This window comes from Petaurus breviceps, unplaced genomic scaffold (assembly GCF_028583685.1).
Source record: "Petaurus breviceps papuanus isolate PSGF00001 unplaced genomic scaffold, PetGlider_PUasm1.0 128, whole genome shotgun sequence".
In the NCBI taxonomy this organism is placed as follows: domain Eukaryota; kingdom Metazoa; phylum Chordata; class Mammalia; order Diprotodontia; family Petauridae; genus Petaurus; species Petaurus breviceps.
In genome coordinates this window covers 5,870,183-5,882,191 of record NW_027185664.1, presented here as the reverse complement: position 1 = coordinate 5,882,191, position 12,009 = coordinate 5,870,183, and the positions used below count along the sequence as shown (strand labels likewise).

General features: G+C 40.1%; 1 protein-coding gene across 1 annotated transcript in view; it reads right to left on the bottom strand.

Moving 5' to 3' along the window:
- Nucleotides 1-10,969, bottom strand: part of LOC138171903 (phospholipid-transporting ATPase IC) — a 164,404-nt gene extending 153,435 nt beyond the window's left edge. The window contains exon 1 of the mRNA XM_069101458.1: nt 10,723-10,969. The gene's annotated coding sequence lies outside the window, so the exon portion shown is untranslated. The remainder of the gene's footprint in view (nt 1-10,722) is intronic.
- Between the last annotated feature and the right edge of the window lie 1,040 nt (nt 10,970-12,009).

The window sequence follows — 12,009 nt, the reverse complement described above, 5'->3', positions numbered from 1 at the left end:
GAGGAGAGAGAGGGAGGGAGGGAGGGAGAGGAGAGAGGAAGAGGGAGAAGGAGGGGGAGCGGGGTTGCATCTGCATTGAGACTCCCCACAGTTCTTTCTCTGGATGTGGATAGTATTTTCTATCATGAGTGTTTTGGAATTGTCTTAGATCATTGCACGGCTAAGAGCTAAGTCTATCAAAATTGGTCATCACACAATGTCGCTGTTACTGTGTACAATGTTCTCCTGGTTCTGCTCGCTTCACTCAGCATCAGGAGAAACACTATCCTAAGGAGGCGCCCATAGGTTACAGCAGAGGAGTTCATGACACTAAAAAGGTTGAGGCCCCCTAGTGTAGTTCAACTTTCACATTTTACAGATGGCATCCAGAAAGATCAAGTGACTGTGTCAGGCCACAGAGTACACAGAGGGCCAGACTGGCACTCAAACTCAACATCCTTCTAGGTCAGCCCTCTTTATAATCTAACACACTTCCTTATTCTTTATGATGCCGATGCAATAGACTTCAAATACTAAAAAATCCTATTGTTCTTGAGCCATCCGCGCCCCCCCTCCCAAAAAATTACTCAAGCGGTTCTGATCAAAAGAACCAAATTAAAATAGCGAGACTAAACAAAAAGCTATAGCTGCCTATTTTAAAGAATTGCATCTAAGGGAAATGACATAGTGATTTTGTTATTGCTGTGAGAACTCTAAGTTCAAACTTATATAAAAGCTGATAAAAGCCAGAGCAGTTTTTAATAAAGGTAGAGATGTAACTTTTGCACATGCTATCAGAAACTCTTTTTTAAAAATATGATTAAGAAAAGAGAATGAAATCAAAGTGGGGCTAGCTGGGTATAGATGAATCTAGGAGAGGTAAACCATAATCAAATATTTGGTTAAAAACAAAGCTGCTTACACACATGTAGATGTTGGCAATGATGCAACATTATAACATAAAATCATTCGGAATTTTTTTTAAGTATTTAACTATATAATAAAATTTTGAAGGACAGAAAATTAGCAATGTAAGAATTGTTTATATTAAAGATTCTGATGAAAAATAATCAGTTATGTATTCTCAGAATAATAATAAAAGGAAAGTTTATTTTCTAATAGCAAATAAAATGTGCTTTTATCTTTAGGGTTATTGAACTAATTATTATTAGTTTTTGTAAAGTACGAGTATATCTGGGTCATACTTAAAAAGATTTGCTCATAGAATGCTCAATGGTATTTATGAAAGATAATAAAACTATTCATACTAATGCCCCCCAAAAGAAATTCCGCTGAGTTGCATATGGGATGTGATTCTCCGTCACTCGGCTCATTCACCTGACTATATTTCAGTGAGCTGCTGCTTCTTATCTTATCTTTATAACTCTAGTGTGTATCTCCCTTAACCTTAATCTTTGGCCAGGAGGCTTGAGTTATTTTTTAAAAGCTGTATGAGGACTCTTTTCTAAAGAGATATCTAATTTCATTTTGTAGACGTAAACATTTTTTAATAAGTGAACTGTATATATAGTAACGTTATTCTATTTTATAAGTATATTTGTGAGAGGCTGCTAGTTGGTGCAGTGAATAGAGCACCGGCCTGGAGTCAGGAGGACCTGAGTTCAAATCCTGCCTCAGACACTTAAGACTTACTAGCCATGTGACCTTGGGCAAGTCACTTACCGCCAACTGCCCCTCCAAAAAAAAAGTATATTTGTGGGAAGTTTGGGGGTTAGTAAAGGTGCTCCACAATTTCCCAAAAGCAATCTCTCTTCCTCCTTTTTAACTCTGGGCCCAGGCCATTGTCCATCTGCAATGTCTACTCCAGATACATGCACTACTAGACAAGTTGTAGAAGGTGTCCATTCAGACATATGTTGAAATTTGAGAAAAAAACATTACTCATCCATTTGATCTTTCTTGTGTAGATGGATGGACTAAATTCTTTTGAGAGAAGGCATAGGCCCTGTAATGTCATAGGGCTTGATGAAATCAACAGGATGTCTTCTGCAAACAAAGCAATGGGAAGACCATATCATCAGGAACTTTTCATGACTTAGACCTTGTGCCTGATCTCCTCCCTCACAAGAGAGACACTTTTTAATCAAATGTACAGCTCCTTGTTTTGTGCTTCTCCTGATATTTATCATTAGTGGGTTATTTCTATTGTTATATCTTCTGAGGTATCGTGAATGTTCTGGATATACATACAGGTGGGAGATGAATTGTTGTTAATGAGCTCATAAAGGATTTCTATTCAACTGAATGCTTTTCAAAGCCAGCAAACATTAGGACAATGAGATACCATATTCTCTCCATCTTTCAGTCAAAGGTTAGAGGGCAAAAATGCGATCCATCATTGAATAAACTTGCAAAGCCAGATTCCTTCATTTTGTATGTATATGAACCATATAAATATTTGTAGGGGAAGTAGATAGGAGAGAAGGCATATAGACTGTTAACTTTTTGTTTTCTCAGTTCCTTTAAAAAAAAAAACAAATAAGGCCTGCTGATTTAGATATCTTGTAAATCATTTCCTCAGTGCTCTCACAATTTTATCTGATGTAGTTTATGTATGCTTGATCCAATCTGGCTGCACTCTCCATCTTTGTTCCCTTTAGTGCCATTTCGACTTCTTTTTTAAGCACCTCAAGGCCTGTGACATCAGTGCTCAAGTGTGGTCATTTCACTATCCTTAATGGGGACAACAATTTACTGTGATTTTTTTTTGCAAATCTTTTCCACTTTTCTTCTTTTTGTAGTCCTCTTTCCATTTTCATCCTTTTAACGATGACTTTCCTTAGCTGGATATCTAGCCAAATTTTATTTAAGCTGATTTTACCCACTCTTTTATCTTTATTTGTGATGATACTGCTGATTTTCATCCATAATCTTTCTTCATAAGATTTTATTGATGAATTTATATTCTTATATGGATTTACCTTAGGTAGCCATCTCTCTCCATTTGGGAAGTTTAGTCAAGTGTTTGTTCTATTTATTTTTAGTTTTTGACATTCACATATAAGATTTTGAGTTTCAAATTTTCTCCCCTTCCTTTCCCTCTCCCCTCCCAACGACAGCATACAGTATGATAAAGGCCATACACGCACATCATATTAAACATATTTCCACATTAGTCATGTTATGAAAGAACTGTGAAAGAAGGCACTTACTAGACTTTTTTATCTCTTTTTTGTAGTAATTAATTTATATTTATTTGACAAGTACATTAAATGTAATAGTTTTGATCAATGACCACTAAACTGATATGCTATTTGAGAAAAATCATATAAAGATTGATATCCTGGAAAAAATAAAAACAAAAGGCTAAAAGGAATTTAGCACTAAAAGGAAAGGTGGCTCGTAGGTTCTGTATGGAAAGAAAAGCAAAAGAGTTGGCAGAAGACAATAGAATGATAAAGTTGGATGTGGTGACTTTTTTTATTGGATTTTTCCCTATAAAACTTATTTTGAACTAGGCATTGTTTTGCAGCTAAAAACTAACTCAAGTAGTAGACCACTTGGAAATGTAATTTCTCACATTCCAACCCTGCCCTTAGCCTATTATGGAGAAATAGGAGACTTCTCCAGTTTGCCCAAAACCAGAGATTTCAATTAAAAGGTTAGAGAAGAGCAATTGAGAATAAAGAGTATGTGAGCACTGAAAAATAGTCTTATCAAGCCTATAAATTGTACTCCAAACAATATAACAACACACAAAAAATTTTAAAATAAAATTCTCTAACCAAGTAATCTCAGTAACTGGGAACACACATAAAGGAAAGATAAAGTAACAAATATTTATACAAAAATGTTTATAGCTGCACCAAACTTAATAGCAAGCTATCAACTATCTAAATAAACAACAGTTGAGGATGTCACTAGACTTTAGTTCATAATCAAAACAAAACAACAAAATTAGAAAGTACATGCCAACTCACAAATTTATTTGTGTTCCTTTTAAGTTTACTCTTTTAACAGGGACATAATTTCCCTCTTGGCCCACCTACACTTTCCACTTTGCTGGAAATTACGGCACTAAGAACAATTTCATGTGCTAGTGTTTATTCTAATAAAAGAAAGGTCAGTTTTATCCAAAATTAACAAGACTCTTATGAAAGCTTTAAAAAAAAACAACCCCAACTCTGGCATTAAAGAGATATTATTAGAAGGAAAACTCCAATCCTACCTGCTAATGGAGAGTTTCTGGCCCAGTTTGACAAGTTACCTACCTCCCCTTGGTCCCTTATGGTCAAAGGCTCCAGCAGTTTATTAAATAGATGCACTTCACTTAGCACAGATATAATGAACAGAAAAGGCATGGTAATTGTCTTCTAACATCATGTTGTGCTTTCCCACCTTTTGGCTAAGATCAAGATTCGTGTAGTAATAAAACTGAAAGGGAGCTCCAGAAATCACCTGCTCCAACTGCCCACCTGCATGTAGGTGAATGATTAAACCTTCCAAGAGAAATGATTATCTCTTCTCACACAAAAAGACCAAATAGTAGTTTCATTGGCTATAAACAGCCAGTTCTCAAGGAGCTCTCTCATTTAACAGCTCAGTGGCTCTTAGGAGTCAGGTTAAGAATTTGGATGGTATAGTACAACCTCTTGCTATGCTTACAACGAAAAAAAGAACACCCCATCAATGTTGGAACACACAAATGCTGATACAAGTAGACAACAGACTCCTTACTGCCTCCTTAAGAGGTTGGTGTCTGATTGATGCTACTGAGGATTATAAAACAGCCTCCTTGGAGGAAAAGATGGAAAAAGTATTCCAAACAGTGCCTAATAATCTAGAATCAAACAAATTATACAATTTTGATGGAACAAAAAATAGGCACAGAGAAAATGCCACAGAGTCCTGCAAATAGTGGCTAGCCAAAGGTCAGATTACACATGCATTCAGTGTGGAAAAGGAAGTCTTATAGTGACAGATAAGGTGATCACCAACAAGGATAGAACTTTAGGAGATCAAGGAAAAATCAGTGACTATGCTCTGAATTTAGCCAAATTGATACTATGGATTTTCACAAATGTAAGTAATTTCCATAGCAGAGGTAGTCCATTTTAAACGTATGCTGGACTTAGAGTCAAGACAAATCTGTTTTTTTTTCTATTTTTAATATTTATCTATTTATTTTTAGTTTTCAATATTCACTGTTATAAGATTTTGAGTTTTAAATTTTCTCCCCCTCCTTTCCCTCTCCCCTCCCCAAGACAGCATGCAGTCTGATATAGGCCATACATGTACAATCATATTAAACACATTTCTACATTAGTCATGTTAATGAAAAACCACCAGAAAGAAGAAACAAAAAAAGAGAAAATAGCATGCTTCAATCTGCATTCAGACTCCATAGTTCTTTCTCTGGATATGGATAGTATTTTCCATCTTAAGTCTTTTGGAATTGTCTCAGATCCTTGCATTGCTGAGTAGAGCTATGTCTACCAAAATTGGTCATCAGACAACATTACTGTTACTGTGTACAGTGTTCTGGTTCTGCTCATTTCACTCTGCATCAGTTCATGTAAGTCCAGATTTTTCTGAAATCTAAATTTAAATTCTGTCTCTAACATAATTTATGTGACCACAAACAACTTGAGTCTTTGAGCCTACGTTTCTCCTTCCATAACGTGAGGATAATAATGACAGTGATCCCTACCAAGTGGTTGGAAGGATAAACTGAAAAAGAATACATAGATTACTCGGCAAACACAGAATTTTTAAATGCTCATTCTTATTACTGTTATAGCATCTAGAGCCATTTTACATGTTAAAACAATATTTCAGTTCCATAAAAGGAATATGCATGTACACATTTTGTACTTTCCAAGTGATTTGCTTTAGGCAATGGAATTTCTAAATAAAACCAAACAACCTTAGTTGGAGTTCATGAATTACAGTAGATCTGTGTTAAGAGGAGGGATGTTGGGGACACAAAGACTTTTCATCATTTTCTCATTATGATTTTCACACAAATATACTTCCTTTCCCAAAGTAGATCTCTGACAGTCATAATCTGGTGGGGGGGTGGAATGGGAGGGGAGTACTTTCCAAAGAGTCCTTCACAGAGTGTTTTAAATTTTTAATTTGTATCCCAAACCCCAAATTAGTAACTTTAGATGCCTCTATTTTTTTAAACAGCGTATGTTCAGGGTGAAGAAAAGATGAAGATGGATAAATTAAGTCAGCAGTTTAACGTGACCTATAGGTCACATCAAGGTAGAAAAAGTACCCTTCCCACCATAAGGAGGGACACTGATTTCAGAATAGTAGTACAAGTGGGACCACCCAAGGCCAAAGGGCATGATGCTAGGCTACCCTGACACCTGCACAGCAAAAGTTGTACATAGATGATTACACCAGGAAGCAAAGTTTTTGTTGCTTCCATGAGAAGGGTTGATGACTTACAGGAAAATCAATCGACAATTTATCAAAGCCCTACAATTTTTAGCACTATCCTAAGACTGGAAACTCCATAGAGGTTTAGGCTATGGTAAGTCTTAAAGATAAAACAGAGCAAATTTCTTCAAGATTATTTTGATTACTAGAGAATAGTTCCTGGGATATTTTCAAATTATTAGATGACAAAAAGCCTTTTTAATCTTGTAGAGAAGCACTTATACAATTTAAATTTACTCATTTATGTTTATTATTGAAATTTGGCTTTCTACAAAAGGTATTATGTAAACTTTCTAGTGTCTTTGAAATTAATGCCAGGACTTCAGTTATAAGACTTCAAAGCACCTTCGACCAGGTATTTTCTTTAGCTAGGCAAAGGGAAAAGGATTTTTAAGAATATCTCTTATAACAAAGAAGAGAATCTGTCTTCTACCATGAAGCTCCACAGACAGCAACACTATATTTTACTTATCTTATTTAATGGGGAAGGCAAGCAAGTGATCTACTTCATCGATAGAACTCTCAAAACAAATGGGGCCATGAATCACAAATAGTCAAAGAATGCCTGGATATTGTAAAGGAAATTTTTTAGTCATATAAACAGCTGATAAATGAAAAAACAAAAACCAATAGTATGGTTGGCCACAGGTTACGAAATAGTCACTTTAGTTTTATGATAAATTAAAAAGTCTTTCGTTACATAGACTATAAAAACAGATGCTACAGAACTTTCACTGAATCATTAAAAACAAGTTATTCCCCATTCTTCTGTAATTCTTTTTACAAAGGCTACAGTCCTACCTGGATTGCAATTGCAGAGCAGAGGCATATCATTAGATTAATCTCTCTAGAAGCCAGAGTTATAAAGATCATTAATATTTAGCTAAAAAAAACTCTGGTTTCTAGAGATATATGAATCATTAATGTTTAGCTAAATCCAGCTTGTGGAAGTGCAAAACCTGAAAGTCAAGACAAATATAAAACATTCAGTTTGCACTGGCTGTCTTCCATTCCTGCAATGGTCACTCCTCACTAAATCATGGAATCGCTGGCTTCCTTCAAAACTCAGTTCAAATGCCACCTTCTGAAAGAGGTCTTTTCCACTCCCTTCAGCTGCTGCTGCTTTCCCCTCTGGCAGTCTAGGGAACCCAATGTACCACTTCTCTGAATGCTTTTAGATGCATAAAATACATAGGATTGCATTTTTATATTTTTCACTTATAAATTATGTTGAATAGTGGTTATTGAGTCTGTTTTTTTAAGAAGCTTACACACCCCAGGTAAAAAAGTCCTGAGCTAGTCAATACATATCTTTTATGTACCTATTTATGGATATGTGATTGTTCTCCTTTCCACCTACCTACCCCCCATTAGAAAATAAACTCCTTTTCCTTTGTATTCCAAAGGTTTAGCTCTGTGCCTAGCATATAGCAAGCATTTAACAAATGATTGCTGACTTTTTAAAATATCCCAAATTTACTTTATGTATTAGTTTAGCAAAAGAAACTAAATACATGCATGTATTTATATCTTCCTCAAAAGCAGAAGAATTCAAGCACAAAGGCTGGCTCAGGATTGTTTGGACCTTGGGTTCGTTCTGCAGGAGCATAGCCGAAGTGCAAGCTTGACTGAGGTAAGAAGAGTTGAGGTCCCATCTTGGCCCTGATGCTTTCTACCTCTACGCCCTAACTTCTATGGCTTCAGCGTCTCATCTGGATTAGACAGCCTCCAAAATCCCTTCCAGCTCTCCATCTGTGACTCTCCTCTCCTAGTTGTCTAACAAGTAGTCTTGGCATTAATACTGTTCTACCCCTAACATAGAACTCTTTTATATATGTAATAGTTTGCATCCAAGAAGCCAGGAAATGCTACGAGTGAAATATTCCTAACAGTGCAAGCTGGTCCAAGGCTTGAACAGTCCCAAGTCTCCCTTTTGATTGAATTCTGCTGGGTTTGTTTTTAAATATTGCTTATTTCAAATATTCAAAAAGTACTATGAAATTACTAACAGAGGAAATAAATACAAGATATAGTTTTTCCCCTAAAAATAAAAGAGGCTGAACCTTGAGAGTTAATAGTAGCACCATATGCTAACCTGTAAACAGCGATTATTACTATAAGTCCCATCATTTATAGTTGCCCTTCATAGTGGCAACACAAGTATCTAGCTGCAATATACTAAGCTCTTTACTAGTAGTAACTCTCAAAGCCCTTACAGGGACCCCATCTCCTCATCTGTCTCATGAACTCCTTCAAATCTCAGTTAAACCTACTGCAAGAAGTCTTTCCCAGTCCTCCTTAATCACAGTGCCTTGCCTCGGATATTATCTCTAATTTATCTGGGATATGTCTTGTTTGTACGTAGTTGTTTCCATATGGTCTCCCCCATTAAACTGTGAGATGCTTGAGAACTAGAACTGGGTTTTTTTGTTTTTGTTGTGGTTTTGCCTTTGTATCCCAAGTACTTAGCAGAGAGCCAGGCATATATTAGGTGCTTAATAAATATTTATTGCTTGCTTGCCTATGGCACCGTTTTCTTTCATCCCATATAAAAATATGCATAACTTTCAGAAATTGACAAAATACCTGAATATTTAAAGATCTTTAAAAATAGAAACTCCTCCCAAATCTCACCATATAAAGAAAGCTGTTAATCAAAAACTCCTCCATGGTACTGTTAGCATACATGATTTCTCTTTGATTTTATTTGAAAATAAATCATGTAACCATTATTAAATCACATACTAAATTCTTCAACTGTGCCATGCATTGTACAAGTATTTAATAACAAATTCATAACAGCAACAGCAACAATAGCCCTAGCAATAATAATTGTATAGCTTTGTACATAATACAGGTTTCAATTAAACAGAGGAGAAGGCACTGTGATGAGCACTGGGAATACAAAGAGGAAAGAGGGCAGTCTTTGCTGGTAAGTAACTTACATTCAATTATGGGGGTTGGGGATGGTCTGTAAAAGATGAAAATTAAAACTTACACTAGGCCAATATTTCAACTATGCAGTAGAGCTTGCTTCTTCCACAATCCTGTATTTAATGTAAGATTCATTCTCTTTAAAGGCACACCTTTTCTTTCAATTATTTCAAAGGAGGTAGAAGGGGCTTTCACATAGAACGATCACTAGAAAGTCTATGTGATGAAAACACTGCATGGATAACATACGAGCTTCAAGTACATGAATCAAGGAAGAAAGAAAGTATGTTTCCCATTCTGAAAATTTTTACCCTGTCCAGGCCAAAGCTAAGGGGAAATGACTACAGATGTCAGTTTAAGATGAAGGTAAGGAGAAGCAAAAAGCAGTTAGGAAGGGACCCAAGGTTAGACGTATTTTCCTTTGCCCCTTCCCTCCACGTTACGTAATCTATACATTCCGAGGGTCTTTCATGACCCTTCCCACCTTCAACTGTCTTCAGTTTGTGTCCAGTCTCACTACATGGTGCGCCTGACACCCTAAGCACCCAGCGAGGGAAACCCGGGCAATTCGTTTTAGAGAGATCTACGTTTCAAACATAAATTCCGCAAAATGTTTACATCTCCAAACGGTGGGAGAAAAAGCTTCCTGACAACTCTAGGCATCAAGAGGGGAGAAGTAAGAGGCCTTTCTAATGGTAGAAGTTGGACAGGAAAAAAATAAGTTATTATTAAAATAAAGCTTTTGCCCTTTCCCAAAGAACCTAGTAGCGCATTCTTGGAGAGTATTATTGGCAGCCACCCTGGGATCTGATCTGGGATCTGGCCGGTGTCTCCCCTGTCCTTCCCTCCGGGAATTCCTCTAAACCTGCAACCCCCTTTAATTTTCCCTCCTGTGCGCTCCCGAAACCCCAGGAAAGGGATCCCGTGGATCCCCACGAGGGCGCTCCCGGGAATGAATGTGTAGAAGCCGAGTTTAAATGCCCTTCCTGGAGAGACACCCCACAAGCGGCTCCCGTTCCTCCCTCCGGCCGCTTTCGAGGCTCATACACCCCGCCTTTTAAACTCTAGCACATGCCTTTTAAGAAAGCAATGAGTAAAACATTCCCCAAGAAGCCGTGGAGTCCCCGCTGCCTCTCCCTCTCCCACCTCGGGCTGGGCAGCAGGATGTAAACGACTGTGTCCCCGCACTCCATTCCCTCTAAGGTCCCAGGCGCCCAGGCACTGCCCACACCACGGGCCCTGCTAGTACCGGGTTCCTTCAGGGACCCCAGCGGCTGTCGCCGTCCCCACAAGGGCCCGGTCCCCGCTCTCCTGCCCCCAGCTCCAGGGCCCCGATCCTGGCGACACAAGTGGCTCAGGGGTGGGCGGGGGACGCTCCCAAGCCCCAGTGGCTCTTACCTGTCTCACGTCGCCTTGGGCCCGCCGGGCTCACAGCTGCCGCCGTCCCTCCCTCGAGCTCCGCTGCAGCACCGGGCCGTAGCTCCCCCGCCCGCCCCGGCCCTGCCACCCCCGCAGCGGACTCAACACTTCATGGCGCACCGCTCCTGGCCCGGGGCCCCGGGGACGTGTGTCCGGCTTGGCGGCGGCAGCTGCGGCTCCAGCCGCTCTTCCTCCTTCCCAATGGCTTCTCGCCTTTCCCCCGCCCCCGTCTCTTCCCCTCCCTCCGCTCTCTGTCCTTCCCTCTCCCCAGCTCTACCCGAGGACCGGACAAACAGGTTTCGCCGCTCCCCGGAGGTGCCTCTGCATCCCAGCTGGACTGTGGCAAAGGCTAGGGAGAGGGAGTGGGACGGGGAGGGGTCTTCTCCCCCTCCCGGCAGGAGACGCGGGTGGGTGGGAGGGCACGGAGCGGAACCGGGTGGGATAAACAGACTGGGTAGAGGCAAAGAGAAGTCCCCGTGCCATCGAGGCAGCGTCCTCCCCTTACCTTCTGCACACTTGCTACCCCCCACACCCACTCCGCTAGTCCCGGGCGTTTACACGCCCCCCCACGCCCACCCCACCCCTCTGGTCTAGCAGCCTGGAGCCACTGCCGCCCCCTTCTCTTCCCCTCCCTTTCTCTTGCATTTGCTGCGATCACAGCATCTGCCTTTACACATACCATCTGCCTTCAAAAAGAAGGCCCAGCAGCCTAAACTGTCTCCCCGCTTCCTTCCACACCCAACCCGCGGAGTGCTCGGCAAGAGCAGCGCCCACTTTTAGCTTTCCAGCTGCTCCCGGGTTCATCTCAATGGAGCCTGAGGCTGGTTTGCCAGTCACGGAATGCTAGCCGCTGGGGAGCCCGGGGAAGGGGGTGGGGGTGCAAAGAAGGGGAGCAGGCTGTCCCACTGTATGCCACTCTAGTTTACGTTGAACAACCTCAGAATGCCAGAGCACTGCATATGCCAGTGGGGATGGGGATGCATGAGGGAAAAGGTAGAAAATACCCAAAACAAATCAGGAGCTTTCCTCACATTGACGTCCAAGCGAGCATAACTCATACCAGTCCTACAAACCTGCACAACACAAACAGCCCACAAGTATATGCTGTCTTCTATTGTTTCACGTGAATTTGTCATAGAACAGATTTGGATTTGAACTCACGCCTATTTTTAACTTCTTGTATGACCTTGGGCAAGTATCTTCACCTCTTTGGCCTTAGATTCTTCAACCGTAAAATGAGTCGGACTAGATGGCCCCTGAAGTTCC